Source organism: Astyanax mexicanus, chromosome 16 (genome assembly GCF_023375975.1).
Source record: "Astyanax mexicanus isolate ESR-SI-001 chromosome 16, AstMex3_surface, whole genome shotgun sequence".
Classification (NCBI taxonomy): domain Eukaryota; kingdom Metazoa; phylum Chordata; class Actinopteri; order Characiformes; family Acestrorhamphidae; genus Astyanax; species Astyanax mexicanus.
This window is the reverse complement of record NC_064423.1, coordinates 30,432,349-30,445,596: the sequence shown is the minus strand read 5'-3', so window position 1 is coordinate 30,445,596 and position 13,248 is coordinate 30,432,349. Positions and strand designations below refer to the sequence as shown.

General features: G+C 35.2%; 1 protein-coding gene across 2 annotated transcripts in view; it reads right to left on the bottom strand.

Moving 5' to 3' along the window:
• tmc6b (transmembrane channel-like 6b) overlaps window positions 1–13,248 on the bottom strand; it is a 43,924-nt gene that overhangs the window by 28,739 nt on the left and 1,937 nt on the right. Inside the window, exon 1 of one of the 2 annotated variants that reach the window (XM_049465449.1) lies at window positions 12,023–12,130. The exons of the other annotated variant lie outside the window; for it this stretch is intronic. The gene's annotated coding sequence lies outside the window, so the exon portion shown is untranslated. Of the gene's footprint in view, window positions 1–12,022; window positions 12,131–13,248 lie in introns of those variants that run through there. 2 annotated transcript variants of the gene reach the window in all.

Here is a 13,248-nt window from a genome sequence, read left to right as displayed (position 1 = left end):
TTTTTCTAATAATAATAGTAAATGCATAATTGATTTCCTTTTTTTGACGGGCGAATAATAAAAAGTAACGCCATACTTACTTTTACTGGTAACTAATTACTTTTATAGTGGAGTAACTCCGTTAGTAACTCAGTTACTTTTTTGGAGAAGTAACGAGTAACTATAACTAATTACTTTTTCAAAGTAACGTGCCCAACACTGTTTATATATAAGGAGAAGTACAGTCCTCATCAGCACAGCTGATGCTGCGAATATCCTTAAACAGTTTTAGTCCTGCCCTTTTTCATTTCGTCTAAAAATAATTTAAATACTGAAAATATCAAGTGTTAATTTGATTTTATTTACTTAGATTTTCGTTTCTGAAGAAGAGACGTCAGTTATTTTATACTAGAGCTTATAGATAGGGCTTGCTTTGCATAGTCAGGGCGCATTCCAAATGCACTCCTGCCATCAACGCTAAGCATAGTTTCGTTTGGAGAGAAATGCTACAACACTGATGCAGTTGAAATTCTATTCTTTTTCAGTAAATGAAGCAACATCACAGATTACTAATCATGAGAGAAAATATAGACTTTGGGACACTGGATTGTAAAAATGGATGCCTTACCCGTTGAAAGTCTTGCTCACTCTTGAAACCTTGCGCTGCGTTCCAAGTAGCTGCCTGCAGATGTGCCGGATTAAAATCGGCGCGGCCAAATAAGAAAATCGGCCGATGCCGATTGATAAAAAAATAACAAAAATCGGCCGATTAAATCGGCTGGCCGATCGATCGGTCGGCCTCTATTGTCAATGTACACTGATAAGTTCAATACAATACAACAAAATAGACTTTTAAACTATTATGTTTAAATAGCAGTAATTGTTTAGATAGACAGATAGATAGATAGACAGATAGATAAACAGATAGACAGATAGATAGATAGACAGATAGATAGACAGATAGACAAAAAAAAAACAAAAAAAAAACGCACCACTTCACAATTTCTCCAACCGTGTTCACTGGTGCACAATTTTACCCCAGGTCATTTCTCAGCCAAACCACAGCACTCCACTTACTACCGCTTCCCTCTACTGGTTAAAAGTGCTTTAGAGAAGCAGAAGAACTATAAGAAATAAGTATATGTTTAAGCTAGGTCTGTCACAATAACCTGTTTTTTGGAGCATTTTAGATAATATTATTGTCATTGTCACATATATATATGTCAAAAGAGATATAATGATCATACAATAGTACAATACAATGGACTTGAATATTACTTTTAAAGAGTAGTAAACTTGTTATTATTTTTATTATTATTACAAATATTTAGATAGACAGATATTGGGTTTTTACTCTCCTCACAAATAAATAAATATGTTACAATATAAGGGCACAAACAAATTATTTAGCCAATGTCTAGATTTAGTAAGATAAGTCTATAAAATAATTATCCCAACAGGCTTATTTGTGGCTTTTTACAAGACAATTCACTCCTAAAGCCATTGACACATGTCTATATGTTTCTATATATGCGTAGGTATGGTTGTTTATGTGTGTGGGGAGTGAGGGGCGGCCCAGAACTTCCTACATACGTAGGCTGAGGCCTTTTTTTCCTGGCACGGACATACTGATGACGACACCATAAGCAGGCTGTGGTCAGGAGTCAATGGAAAACATGATTGAGAAGCCTTACAGAAGACAGAGAAGAGCTTGAAGTATGGTGGACTTTCTGTAGCCTACTTTCTGTGTTGCTTGGTAAGGCAGAATGGTCTCGTCTCTGGGCCATTGTGTTCAGAATGTTACTCGTGGAGCCACTTACAGCCCTGTAAAAATGCAGCTGCTATTCATTCTGTGTGTGTGTGTGTGTGCATGGCTTTCTTTCTGTGCTTGAATGGGAGGGGGAGTTGGAGTGTGAGAGAGGAAGGGGGAGTGAAATAAGTAGAGATAGAGATAGTGAGAGAGTTAGAGAAAGAGTTATCAGGGCCTCTGGGAGCCTATAAAAAGGGCTGATCTCAGCAAGGCTCTGGACATTCTCTCGCATGTACTGTACACACCCACACACACACACATCAGTACCCCCATTTCCTCTGACATTTCCAACACTGAGACCACCTTTATCATGCTTTTCCACTGCAGGGTGCATACACTGTGCGACTGGGAGGCTGGCCGCACAAAAAAAAAAAAAAAAAAATATATATATATATATAAATATATATATATATATATATATATATATATATATATAAATCACAATAGTCACAAATATTGAGTGCTACCCGATAAACACACTAAATGGTCCACAGTGAATGGCGACACTTAAACCAGCCTCAAATACTAATTTTTGTGGATGATATGGTTCAAACAAAGCAAATTTACCTCCCTAGATAAGCTCACATATACAGTCATGTCAAAAGATAAGGACAAAAACAGACAAAAATCTGGGCAGGACTAAATTTAGTCCAAAGCGACTGTTCCAGATGCAATAGTCTTTGTCTAAGTGTTCTTCTGAAAGCTTTAGCCTTGCCCTAATATTCTTTCTGTTAGAAAATAGAAAATTACTTCATAGAAAGCTTCTGTTTTTCTTAATAATACTTTCCTTTGGACAAAGGCTGCAGATCCATAGGTTCACAAACACAAGGAAAATTTGGCAAACTGACATGTTGGTGCAGTCGACCCATTGTTTACACATAAAAACATAAAAAAAGGTTTTGTGATGATGGAGCACATGGATACCAGCGTTTCAGGATATCCTCATGTCTGTGTTACCTTCTCACTCTCTCTTTTACAGTTTTGATGCACATTAAATTCAGGGTTTTTTCATAAATAAAAAAATGCCTGCCTTGAAGATGAATACTAAAGTCATCCAAACTATGAAGAAAAACATGGAATTACAAGGTTTTAAACCATTAAGTATGTGTTTTATATTTTATACTCTTCAAAGTAGGACCTCTTGCTTAAATACACATCTTGGTTGGATTTTCTCAGTCAGCTTTATAAGGTAGAGTCAGCTGTTCTGAACTCATCAAGAGTTAATTACCTTCTTGTCTCTTAATGTGTTTCAGAGCATCAGTTGTAAAGTTGTGAAGAGGTAGAGTTGGTATATAGTGAATAGCTCTATTTGAGTAATGTTCTAATCCACATGTGTCAAACACAAGGCCCGCGGGCCAAATGTGGCCCGCCACGTCTTTTTATGTGGCCCGCGAGAGCTTGTAAGATCTTAGTGTCTATAATAAATAAGTCAGAAGCGTTCTTTGACCAAAAAATACATTTCCCACAATGCTTGTCGATTGTATTACCCGCAAAGTTACGGCTTACTGCCACTACACGGCAGTGTAGTCATTGATGTGGAAACCCTGCCGGAGGGAAGGTGTAACTTCGCGGGTGGAATTGAGACATATAAATGTTTATCCCATAATGTCCAGAAAAAGAGAAGTTGATGCAGACGGACGGCTGTGCTTCAAGGCGAAAGACCGTTATGCCTTTTGTGTTACGAAGAGTGTTACTGACCAAAATAAACGCTTTTTAGGAGAGATATAAGTTCTGTGTAAACATTTATAAGACAATAGCTGACAAAATCTGTTTTAATGACGTTAATAAACATCACTGTGACAGCGCTAGTCGCAGTTTCACCGCAGCAAAGTACGAGGACGTGAATCACTTATCTAACCAGCCTTTACTGATTTCTGCCCTCAATAACCCTTTCAATAACCTCCAATAGCCTTTAATAGTCTTCAGTAACGTTAGCCTTCAACAGTCTAACCTTGCAGCCGTGGTGTGTCCACTAAACTCCGTAGTTATAAACATCCTGAGGTTAGCAGCGCGATAACTGACCTGTTTATAATGTAATCCCAGCAGTGACTCATGCTCTAAACGGCTGCTGTTAGCTGATTGGGCTGAAAGATGAACTGTAGAGAGCTGTATTATTCGGTTACAAAAATCTTTATTTCATACACAGAAGAACTTAAAAATTGTAAAAACGCTCCAGACTGGCTGAGCTGAGCCCTGTAGCCCGTGGCTGGGCTGTAGCTCTGACTCAGTAAAGACTGCGGACTTGTGGTGCTGCTGCTGCAGCTCCCACTAGTGGTTGGATGAGGAACTGCTAAATCTGAGGAAATGCTATGTTCTTAACAGCTCACAATTTTTGATTTTATATTTATTAAGCCTTATTTCAGTTAATAATTTCAAAGTTAATATAACTTGATGTCATTTCTATTCACTTGAATAGTTTGGTTCTTGATTGATGGAGTTTTTGGATTTCATGACATGACAAATTAAAAGGATTTATGTTAATAGAGCAACAAGCAAACATTTTTTCCATGCAACTGTAATATTTGATTGAATAAATAATATATTGAGAGTTATTTAACATTAAGGAGTAATTACATTCATTTACATATATTACATTTGGTTACATTTTATTACATTTATAAGTTACATCTGGCCCTCGGAGGACAGCCAATATGCCAATGTGGCCCTCGGCCAAAATGAGTTTGACACCCCTGTTCTAATCCATATTATGACAAGAACTACTCAGCTAAGTTAAGAAACAAATAGTTTAAGAAATGAAGATCAGTTAATCCAAAAAAAATTAAGAACTCTGAAAGTATCCTCAAGTGCAGTCACAAAGACCATGAAAAACATTATGATGAAAGTGGCTCTCATTAGGACCGCCCCTGGAAAAAAAAAAAGCCAGAGGTCCTTCTGTTTCACCAGATAAGATCACCAGTTACCAGCCTCAGAAACATCAAGTTGACAGTAGCCCCACCTAAACGCTTTCACAGTTGTTGGTTGGTTTGTTTAACACTTTTAAGTTACTACATGATTCCTTGTGTGTTTCTTCATAGTCTTTTCAATGTAGGAAACTTTTGACTGGTACTAAATTGTCCAAAAAATAAATGTGATGAACAATATTACTGTCATTTAAGACCATGTTATGCCACTAATATAATGATAATACACTGCCTCAACAAAAAAAGGGGGGAGGGGGGTACACACTTCAGTATTAGATTGGACCGCCTTTAGCTTTGATTGCAGCACACATTCACTGCAGTTTTGTTTTGATAAGCTTCTGCGGTGTCAAAATATTTTTTTCAATCCAGTGTTGCAGCATTAATTTTTCAGCAGGATCTTGCAGCATTGATGATGGTAGAGTCTGACCACTGCACAAAGCCTCTCCATCCAGCACATCCCAAAGATTCTCAATGAGTTTAAGGTCTGGACTCTGTGGGGAACAATTCATGTGTGAAAATGATGATCTCATGCTCCCCGAACCACTATTTCACAATTTCAGCCCCATGAATCCTGACATTGTCATTGTGGAATAAGCACAAAATCTAGGTCAGCAAAAATGATTGAGGTCATCTCTTCTGCATAAAACATGATTATCATGACAGGTCTACTCACACCAATTGAATTCTTAGCCTAGAACAAATGAGCAGAGCCAAAACAACTGCTTAAAATAAACTGCAAAGGAAAGGAAATTAAGTCTTGCTATTTCAGATTATAATTTGTAATTGTTTGGATGGTCTTCGTAACTGAGGTGCACATTTAGAAATATCTTTTTTAAAGATTAGCTGTTTTATTTAGAACAAAATTACTGAATTGGTATAATCAGATGGTGCTCAAAGTCTCAGTATGAAAAATGTTAAATTACCAAGCTAACCCAGACCATTTCTCAGCCAACCCACAGCACATCACTTAACCACGTTACTCTCTACAGGCCCACAGTGCTAAAACGTCTGCTAATGTGCCATCAGAAACACAGGAAACAGAAACGATCAATCACAAGAAAGAACTGGGCGTGACCATAACAGATTAAACATGAGAACATGTACACTGTATGAGCAAAAGCATTGCTTCCTGTGAAATCACTAGTATAAACAGTTCAAGCTGCTTTTGTTGGAGCAAATATTTCTACTAGATTTCTACTAGATTCTGGGACACTGCTGTGACAATTTGATTGCATTCAGTGACAAGAGTATTTGTAAGGTGTTGGATGATCACTATCTTATCTCACCTCATCCCCAACTCATCCCACAAGTACTGTATGGAGCTTCGTTTTATCATTCCAGAGAACACAGTTCAGAAGCTTAAGTCTTAATATCCTTCTATCCCATGCCTAGCACCTCTACAAATAATTAAATAAGCTGTGCGTGAGCACCTGCAGACCAGTGTCAGCAACAGCTGCAACTTAAAGAAGCTAAATGCATTCATTAAAAGGGGCATCCACAAACATCTGGACATCTGGACCCTGGAATATACCAGAGGACAATCTTGATGGAAGGGAGAACTGTCTCAACTTGACTTTCTCTGAAGGCCAACGGTCATTTGAGAGTCTGCCAAAGGCACTTGGAAGACAAGGATATTTTTGAACTTCCCATAAAGGAATAATGAGAATTTCGTTGACTTTTAAACATTTCTGCATAATTCAATAGTGAACAAGATCACACATGGTGAAGAAGAACTGAAGCTCCCAACATTTACAATACAAATACACGCATTTTATTTATTATTTAATAAAACTACTGAACTACATGTAGGCCTGCCACAATAACTATTTTTATGAACAAAACATTGCCTCAGAATTAATTGCAATAAAAATATTATAATTTTAAGATTTTATTCTACTGAAATCTTGATGATGATATAATAATGCAATTAGAACTTTTACACGTTGTGTTTTTAAACACCAATTACATGTCATTACCTGAGAGAGCAGAAGAGAAATGATATAAAGCTAAAATATTGGTGACGTTTATATAAGCAAATAAATAAACCAAGTATACACTAGGGCTTGGTGTCCCTAAAATAATATCACAACATTTTGTGATATTTTTGTGAAGACAATATTCTTGGCAGTATAACAAAACACTGGAAAATATTTTCTTAATTTCAAAAATATAATACTGTATCTAAATATACAATTTATTTAGTACAACCGTTTTAAACATTTAGCAGAAATAAAACAATCTGGAAACTTTTGTCTATTCTGTAAACAACAGCAACGTACCAAGACCCGATTGTATATAAAATAATAAGCTAAAAATGCTAGAAGCTAATGCTAGCAAAGGGAAGCTGCTGCTAGCAAAGAAAAGCTGCGAGTATTTACAAAGACCTGAAGACGGATAGACGGCTAGCAGGCTTGTACACAGAGATGCCAAAAGTCATGGGATATTAATATTAATATTGATCAATGATGTTTTACCTCAGTTGTGAGGTGTTATCTTGTGAGCGAGGTTTAACACTGACCTGCAAAAGTTCCTATCCCAAGACTTCTGGCAATATTGACTTACAATACACTCTATGCACTAAATGGCACATTGTGAAACACTATTGCAATTCCCCTTTATTTATTAAAAAATGTAATAACAAATCAGATTTTTGCTTGCAGAATCTTTAGTTCTGTCCACTGTCCAGACTGACTCAGAACAAAGAGTCACAGCTAAGCTAACACAAGGGTGGCTTCAGCTCTTCAAGTGTAACGAGGGGACGCCTCCCACCTTTACATTCAGATGAAACAATGTGAAGAAAGAGGAACTTAAGAAACTGGTTTGTTGATCTAGTCACACCCATTATGTCTTAGCAGAGCAAAAAATAGTCAAGGTCTCTTTTACAAAGGAACCACGACAATTTAAAGAACCTTCACAAGGTTTAAAGCTTTATTGCATGCATTTAAATAGTTAAACACTGTTGTTTATGTTCCTTATACAACAAATTTGGCTCTATACAGCAATAAAAGGGCTCCTGTACTGTTCCAAGTACTACACATTACTAGGGATGATACTGTATAAAAAAAAAACATAAAAAAATACTGTTTAATTCATTTTTTATTTGTAGATAAACAGCACAATTAAAAGCTATCAAATATGCATCATATTATTTCTTTTATTTCTATTACTCTTTAATTTAATGTAATTGTTTTTAAAAGAATAGCAAACTGCTTCTACATAAAAAGAAGCTTTAACACTATACAAAGTGGAAAAACACTCCACATTTTAGTAACGGAAAGGTGTCAAATATGAAAATTACTTTCACATAAAGTTCACATAAAGTACTAAAACTGCTTCCATCTACATAAAAAGAAGCTTTAACACTATACAAAGTGGAAAAACACTCCACATTTTAGTAACGGAAAGGTGTCAAATATGAAAATTACTTTCACATAAAGTTCACATAAAGTACTAAAACTGCTTCCATCTACATAAAAAGAAGCTTTAACACTATACAAAGTGGAAAAACACTCCACATTTTAGTAACGGAAAGGTGTCAAATATGAAAATTACTTTCACATAAAGTTATTTACTCTCAATCAATTCCATTTTGAAAACTGTGTTAAAACAATAACTTAAATTAATTTGATTAACCTCCCAGCACTACCACACAGCACTCTTTTTGTTAAGAGTGTGGAGCATCATGGAAACATTTCTTTAGTCTTCCACAGAAATATTAACGTACCTAAGATTTGAGTTCACACATCACCAAAGATACACCGGGGTACAAACCGTGCCTAGAACCCACAAACCAACACAAAGAGAACTGTGTACAGAATTACCTTGGAAACCTCACAGCAAATTTCCCTCAAATGCACAGGAAAACAGAATGTCTTAATTTTTTAAGTACAAATTCCTGGTTCCACCTGAATCAAATTAGCTTCATTAATCTCAAATTACACAGGCTGATCTCTACATGCTGTGAGCTCAGGGGAAAGAGGTGAAACAGTGAATCATTGTGCAGACCTCACAATTCAGATCACATAACAGACTACACTGTGCAAAAGTGGGCTCAAGTAAAAGCAAGAGGCAGGCAGAGTAACCTGAAACCACACCAAGTAAAAGAACTGTTACTTAAATCAAATAATGCCTGCAGAGACCAGAGAAAGTACTGTGTTTCTAACAGAACTGCAGTTAAAACTCTCTGTACAAACGGCATCTACCAGCATAGAAAACCAAAGTCTCTTAGGCCTGTCACAAAAAAATATATTACCATCCCATAATCAGATCATTTGCAATATATTATGAATTAAAATAACTATACTATTGGAGTATGGGAGAGTATCTGAAACAACAATTTCTGAATACTGATGCCAAATTCAAATTTGAATCAGATAAATTCAGTCAGCAGCTCATTTATGTTTTTTCTTATTGTGGGGACATGTCTGTAAATACTTTTATTTTTCCCCTTTCAGACCTGCGTCCATTACAATGGACAGCATGTGTTTTTTTTATGTTTTGTTGCAAATAACACTAATTAAAACCTGTTGTCCATCAGAATAGAACATTAAACAAGCCAATGAACAAAATTACAGTAGCTTAGCCCTGCTCACTGCATCAGAAAAAAACAGCAACTCATTAGTCAGCACTAAAGAAAACAAAGCAAAGTAAAAGCTTGTTACTTATTTTATGAGATTTAGAATACTTTTATCATGCTAATGTTACTGTTTATAGATGATTTGTGAAGTAAAAAGGTCAATATCAAATCTAAAATAAAAATGTTAAAGACAGGCATCCAATGCAATGGACATTAAAATCAATTTAAGTTAAAGTTAATTGTCTTTTATTTTCATTTCTCTTTAGACAATTAGAGTTGTCTTTTGTGTAATTGCAGACAGAGAATAGCATTCTTATAGTTTTCACTGGAACATGAATGAGGTCTGAAAGGGTTAAATACTTATGTAACGTGTATGACACAACAACAACTACAACAACTATAATACAAGTTGTGCTTTAGCATTTAGTTCTAGAAATCAGGTCATTAAACAAATTAATGCTAAAACACATTTTTAAAAGGAGTTTTTTTTCAATTGAGTTTTATATGAAGCTCTAATCCAGTACACCTATATTCTGTAACTAAGTCAGACGAACAAAAACACATTCACACACTGTCCTGTGATGATGCGCTCAGGATGTTCAGTATATGTAATTTAGGGACAAAGTGAAGGACAAAGTGTTGTAAGTAATTTCTGTATCTTTTAAAAGGGTCTGTGACACATTTTATGCCACCACGGGCTCTTTTAGGTTAGTGCCCTATCCCTATCAACAATATCAGCAATACACTCTACATTCCACTAAGTACTGTATATTTATATTCAGTAACTGCTGGGATCATATCTCCTTTTGTTAAATATATCTGCACCTTATCCACACCACACACTTTTAGATTGTACTGTGTTATTACTGCACTGACCTGTCTGATAAATTGCCTCATATCTGCTGTATTTATTGTATTTACTGCAGTGTTCTAGTTTTATGTTGCACATTTGCACTTTATGTTGTCTATATTGCATTTTTGTTCCATGTTGCACTCTGTTTATTCTGGAGGAACGTAATTTTGTTGCGCTCTTAAGTCATACGAAAATGCTTAGTTATTCTATCTGAGTACAATTGCACAGTGCAGAGAACACAAATCAACATGGGACAAACAATATAGACAACAAAGTACATATGTACACCAAATTTTGCAACATAGAACTAGAACATTACAATAAATACAATAAATACAGCAGACATGAGACAATTTAACAGACAGGACAGTGCAGTACCGACACAGTACAAACAAAAAAATGTTTAGTGTTGATAAGGGACAGAGAGCTGTAACATGCTAAGACATGTAGGTCCGTTATGACCACAGCAGTTACTAATTTACTGTGAACTTGTACTCCGATGGAGAGACAACAAAAACCTCTTGACTTGACTTTTGAATCTGCCACTTGTGTCAAAATACCTTAGTAAACTTTGTGCATCCTGAAAATTTTTAAATTGTGATATAAATATATTATATTAAACACACACTAGTGCATCAGAAAATAGAATATTATTGAAAAGTTACTTTATTTCAGTAATTCAGTTGGACTTGATATAGATGTATTACACACAAGGTGATTTATTTTTAGCGTTTATTTATTTATTGTTGATAATTATATCAATGAAAATGAGTCTCAGAAAATTAGAATATTATATAAGACCAATTGGTAATTTGGATGCTGGAAAACAAAAACTACATCTCCATAAAAGTTGTCGGGAAAACACTGCACTGTCCACTGCTGACAACTTTTAAGGAGATGCAGATTTTATTTTCCAGCAGGACTTGTTACACTGCCCACACTGCCAAAAGTACCAATAGGTCTTACATAATATTCACATTTTCTGATTATCAGACACTGATTTTTGGGTTTTTTGAATGTAAGCCATAATCATCAACAACAAAAGAAAATATATGATATATATAATATATATTAATATATATTAATAATAAATTAAAAATCTCTGGAATATAATCAAGAGGAAGACAGATGATCGCAACCCTCAAACTAAGCTGAACTGCTTGAATTTTTGTACCAGGAGTGGCATAAAGTTATCTAAAAGCAGTGTGTAAGACTGGTGGAGGAGAACATGCCAATATGCATGAAAACTGTGATTAGATGCTCTAAATGACAATATTTTTATTTGGAATTTGGGAAAAATGTTATCTGTAGTTTAAAGGACAAAACAACAATGTTCATTTTACTTAAACATCAAATACCTATTAATAGCAAAATCAGAGAAACTGATTCAGAAACTGAAGTGGTCGCTTATTTTTTTTTCCAGAGCTGTATATAAGTTATAGGGTTCTGCTTCTTTTGGGATAGGCTGAATGTGGGATGACTGACCCAAACTCAGCAGGCTTGGGATTGTGGGTGGGGGTGGAAAACTGAGAACAGTGCAGTGCCCCCCTTTACCCACCACACAGTAACCCAGTAACAACAGCTGAAAGGAGCAGACACATATTCCATTGTTTCTGAAATAAACATGTTCTTATTTGTGTTTACAGGTGTAAACATGTTAAAACTCTTTAAAACTCATTACTTCCTCGTGAGAGCTGCACAGCCTATTCTTCAGTAAACACAGCAGGTTAACTGGTGCACTTTAACACACTGCACTCAGTAAACTCACAGCTTCTCAGTACAGGTGAGTCAGCCCACGCGTGTATTGTGTACAAAAACGACACGGTCACAAAGCATTAAGTGTCATTACTGAAGTAAACGGCAGAATTGCATTAAATACTTACCGCTGAGTGTTAACTCCAGCAGTCTGAGTACCGTAACCCCTCCGCTGCCGCTGTTACTGTTCCTTCACTGAACCTAGTACTCTGTCTGTACTGTAGCAGAGCGAACCACTGCCTGGATTTACGGGGGGGGGGGGCGATTAGTTGCAAACGCTACATAACTAACTATAATGTAATTAGTCTGGATATTATTTTTTAAAACACACAATAAAAGGCAGGTTTGTGCTGTAATATGGCAATGCTAACCAATACTAACCAGATTTACTAACTTTTATCAACAAAAGTTTAGAAAAAAGTTTAATTTAGTTTAGTCAGAGTGGTACAGTCCCACCGCCGCTAAGGAAACAGAAGTGGCTTTGATTGACTGAAGCTTCACAGCTTAGCATATTAATCATACTCACAGAGTAACTTATGATGTGTGGACAATTTGGGGGGAAAACGATATAAAAACAGGCTTGTCAACTGTTACTACGTTTTGTTATAAGTTTTGAGTTTTATTGAGTTATAATCATTCATTCATTCGTTTTTGTTGGTTAAACTAAGAGAGGGCTTTGTATAGTTAGCAGTCTTTTAGAGTTAGCTATCTTTGAGTCCCACATTAGCAATATTAAAACAATTTGTAACACGTAAGTTAACTTATTTTTAACTTACTATATAAATATTTTACTAAGGGAAATTTGTGTGTTAAAATGTGTTGTGTGTTGTTTTAATTTTTGTTTGTTTGTTTTAATTTACTGTAGAAATCATTCACTAAAAGCTCATGGGCACTTAATGAACAAGTTGTACAGGAAGTGAACGATTTCTACATAAATTTAAAACAACAATTTATAACACAAATGTTTTAATTTACTGTATAAATCGTTCACTAAGGGCTGTTTATGTGTACAAATAGTTTTAATTTTATGTTTTAATTTACTGTACAAATCGTTCTCTATGGGCTCATGTTCACTTAATGAACAAGTAATACAGTAAGTGAACAATTTATACGTAAAAAATGTAAAACATTTTATAACAAATGTTTTAAATTACTGTATAAATTGTTCACTGAGGGCCATTTATGCGTTACAAATTGTTGATTTTTTTTTTTTTATTAATTTACTGTATAACTTATTCATCAAGGGCTCATGGGCACTTAATGAACAAGTAATGTTAATAAAGTTATGACTTTATTAAATTACTAAAATTATTTAAAAAAAATAGGAAAAGTAAAACCGTACAAAAAAAATTAA